We start from the raw sequence: 4,554 nt of genomic DNA on the forward strand, positions 1-4,554 counted from the left end.
ATCCGTTCACCTGAGATGATTTTTATCATGTATGTGGTATGCATGGATGGAGAACATATTATTGAAAGGTATTCAGGTTTACATCCCATAGTGTTCTTTCAGCTCTTTTCGCTGGAAGCACTTTTTTGGAATCTATATATTGAGAATTTTATGAGTACGATATGCTTTTGTTTTCCTTTTTCCATACAAACCTCTTTCCTCATGAGTTTAAAGCTCATTTGTATTCTCTACATAGCTCTGGAAGTTTCCAGACGTGGAGTGAAACTGTTTTGAAAGTAGTACACATTGATCCTTCCTGCATATGCTAATTTTTCACACTCACATAGTTTGTTTAAGTTTTATGAATCCTGGCTTGACCTATTCAAGTAGCTGAAAGCCTGTCACCACCTCTAGAAGCAAGATTCACACCAATCCAATTCAAATCATTTTTTCCAAAATAATATGTTCTGGCCGGTCGAAAATGCATCTCACAAAAATAGGCATTTAAAAATCTACTTTGCAGTTTCAGAACACTAACATGACTGTGAAGTGTACACAAGTAAAATGGGACAGTTTCAAAGTACCTAATCCCTCATAAACTTCCGAGAGGAAGCATGTAATAAATCTACCTCATTTTCTGGAAAAGAAAGAGGCAGGATTTTTGTTATCACCTCAGATGGGACTCAAACCCACAATCCCTGGCTTAGGAGGCCAGTGCCTTATCCATTAGGCCACTGAGACACACATGCATAGCTCTTTTCTAGAGGCATTATTTAAATGTATTCTATGGTCAGACACCGGTGTGTGCACACAGGGCATTTCTCACTTCTCTCTATAAGTAAACTTCCCATTTTCATCCTCTTCCATCCCCGACTTTAACGCTCTCTTCTATGCTATAATGGAGACTTTGCAATTTTAGCAAGTGGAGAGAAATTGGAGAACCACTTTCGACTCCACACTTCTTCTTCACTTACTTCCTTTCTCAATATACTGGGCTTAGAAAATGGTATCAAGCCATCCTTATCATCAGTAGGACACGGAAAGAGGCACTAAGTCTCCTAACCAAGTTCAACCACACTCTGCAACTTAACCATTGCACTACAAATTAGGCAATGGGGGCATCAGCAAAGGCAGCCAATGTGCCGATCCTTTATACATTTTGTGTAGTACTTTTCTTACTCGGAGGAAAAATCAGCACTTTAACTGCCCAAATCATACAGATTTTACACATGTACCACTCTATGCACACATAGGCACACACCTTGCAGTTCTTCTACACACACTTAAGCTAAAAACCCATTCTGTCACGTCAAAATTCTGCAAACCTATTACATATTCAGTGCGTCGGCATAGAAGCACTTTTTAATGCCACTAAAATGCACAAGTAGTTAGACTGAAGATGCAACCTGAATGAGTTTAAAGTATGTACTCCACTTTATTAATGATTAGTAATGAGAAAGTGAGGACTACAAGAGTATTGGAAAAGACTTTTTCCACTCTGAATGTAAAGCAGATTGTGTTACCATTGGCCAAAAACGACCATGAAGGGACTCGAACCCTCAATCTTCTGATCCGAAGTGAGACACCTTATCCATTAGGCCACGCAGTCATCCGTTCACCTGAGATGATTTTTATCATGTAGGTGGTATGCATGGATGGAGAACATATTATTGAAAGGTTTTCAGGTTTACATCCCATAGTGTTCTTTCAGCTCTTTTCGCTGGAAGCACTTTTTTGGAATCTATATATTGAGAATTTTATGAGTACGATATGCTTTTGTTTTCCTTTTTGCATACAAACCTCTTTCCTCGTGAGTTTAAAGCTCATTTGTATGCTCTACATAGCTCTGGACGTTTCCAGACGTGGAGTGAAACTGTTTTGAAAGTAGTACAAATTGCTCCTTCCTGCATATGCTAATTTTTCACACTCACATAGGTTGTATAAGTTTTATGAATCCTGGCTTGACCTATTCAAGTAGCTGAAAGCCTGTCACCACCTCTAGAAACAAGATTCACACCAATCCAATTCAAATCATTTTTTCCAAAAGAATATGTTCTGGCCGGTCGAAAATGCATCTCACAAAAATAGGCATTTAAAAATCTACTTTGCAGTTTCAGAACACTAACATGACTGTGAAGTGTACACAAGTAAAATGGGACAGTTTCAAAGTACCTAATCCCTCATAAACTTCCGAGAGGAAGCATGTAATAAATCTACCTAATTTTCTGGAAAAGAAAGAGGGAGGATTTTTGTTATCACCTCAGATGGGACTCGAACCTACAATCCCTGGCTTAGAAGGCCAGTGCCTTAGCCATTAGGCCACTGAGCCACACATGCATAGCTCTTTTCTAGAGGCATTATTTAAATGTATTCTATGGTCAGACACCGGTGTGTGCACACAGGGCATTTCTCACTTCTCTCTAGAAGTAAACTTCCCATTTTCATCCTCTTCCATCCCCGACTTTAACGCTCTCTTCTATGCTATAATGGAGACTTTGCAATTTTAGCAAGTGGAGAGAAATTGGAGAACCACTTTCGACTCCACACTTCTTCTTCACTTACTTCTTTTCTCAATATACTGGGCTTAGAAAATGGTATCAAGCCATCCTTATCATCAGTAGGACACGGAAAGTGGCACTAAGTCTCCTAACCAAGTTCAACCACACTCTGCAACTTAACCATTGCACTACAAATTAGGCAACGGGGGCATCAGCAAAGGCAGCCAATGTGCCGATCCTTTATACATTTTGTGTAGTACTTTTCTTACTCGGAGGCAAAATCAGCACTTTAACTGCCCAAATCATACAGATTTTACACATGTAGCACTCTATGCACACATAGGCACACACCTTGCAGTTCTTCTACACACACTTAAGCTAAAAACCCATTCTGTCACGTCAAAATTCTGCAAACCTATTACATATTCAGTGCGTCGGCATAGAAGCACTTTTTAATGCCACTAAAATGCACAAGTAGTTAGACTGAAGTTGCAACCTGAATGAGTTTACAGTATGCACTCCACTTTATTAATGATTAGTAATGAGAAAGTGAGGACTACAAGAGTATTGGAAAATACTTTTTCCGCTCTGAATGTAAAGCAGATTGTGTGACCATTGGCCAAAAACGACCACGAAGGGACTCGAACCCTCAATCTTCTGATCCGAAGTCAGACGCCTTATCCATTAGGCCACGCGGTCATCCGTTCACCTGAGATGATTTTTATCATGTATGTGGTATGCATGGATGGAGAACATATTATTGAAAGGTATTCAGGTTTACATCCCATAGTGTTCTTTCAGCTCTTTTCGCTGGAAGCACTTTTTTGGAACCTATATATTGAGAATTTTATGAGTACGATATGCTTTTGTTTTCCTTTTTCCATACAAACCTCTTTCCTCATGAGTTTAAAGCTCATTTGTATTCTCTACATAGCTCTGGAAGTTTCCAGACGTGGAGTGAAACTGTTTTGAAAGTAGTACACATTGATCCTTCCTGCATATGCTAATTTTTCACACTCACATAGTTTGTTTAAGTTTTATGAATCCTGGCTTGACCTATTCAAGTAGCTGAAAGCCTGTCACCACCTCTAGAAGCAAGATTCACACCAATCCAATTCAAATCATTTTTTCCAAAATAATATGTTCTGGCCGGTCGAAAATGCATCTCACAAAAATAGGCATTTAAAAATCTACTTTGCAGTTTCAGAACACTAACATGACTGTGAAGTGTACACAAGTAAAATGGGACAGTTTCAAAGTACCTAATCCCTCATAAACTTCCGAGAGGAAGCATGTAATAAATCTACCTCATTTTCTGGAAAAGAAAGAGGCAGGATTTTTGTTATCACCTCAGATGGGACTCAAACCCACAATCCCTGGCTTAGGAGGCCAGTGCCTTATCCATTAGGCCACTGAGACACACATGCATAGCTCTTTTCTAGAGGCATTATTTAAATGTATTCTATGGTCAGACACCGGTGTGTGCACACAGGGCATTTCTCACTTCTCTCTATAAGTAAACTTCCCATTTTCATCCTCTTCCATCCCCGACTTTAACGCTCTCTTCTATGCTATAATGGAGACTTTGCAATTTTAGCAAGTGGAGAGAAATTGGAGAACCACTTTCGACTCCACACTTCTTCTTCACTTACTTCCTTTCTCAATATACTGGGCTTAGAAAATGGTATCAAGCCATCCTTATCATCAGTAGGACACGGAAAGAGGCACTAAGTCTCCTAACCAAGTTCAACCACACTCTGCAACTTAACCATTGCACTACAAATTAGGCAATGGGGGCATCAGCAAAGGCAGCCAATGTGCCGATCCTTTATACATTTTGTGTAGTACTTTTCTTACTCGGAGGAAAAATCAGCACTTTAACTGCCCAAATCATACAGATTTTACACATGTACCACTCTATGCACACATAGGCACACACCTTGCAGTTCTTCTACACACACTTAAGCTAAAAACCCATTCTGTCACGTCAAAATTCTGCAAACCTATTACATATTCAGTGCGTCGGCATAGAAGCACTTTTTAATGCCACTAAAATGCACAAGTAGTTAGACTGAAG

The 4,554-nt window shown here is 39.5% G+C and overlaps 1 non-coding gene across 1 annotated transcript; it reads right to left on the bottom strand.

Annotated features, from left to right (window-relative positions):
- Positions 1 to 3,103: 3,103 nt before the first annotated feature.
- Positions 3,104 to 3,176, bottom strand: TRNAR-UCG (transfer RNA arginine (anticodon UCG)). The gene has a single exon. It is a non-coding gene; the product is annotated as a tRNA-Arg (tRNA).
- Positions 3,177 to 4,554: the final 1,378 nt, after the last annotated feature.

This window comes from Triturus cristatus, chromosome 4_1, assembly GCF_964204655.1.
Source record: "Triturus cristatus chromosome 4_1, aTriCri1.1, whole genome shotgun sequence".
In the NCBI taxonomy this organism is placed as follows: Eukaryota; Metazoa; Chordata; class Amphibia; order Caudata; family Salamandridae; genus Triturus; species Triturus cristatus.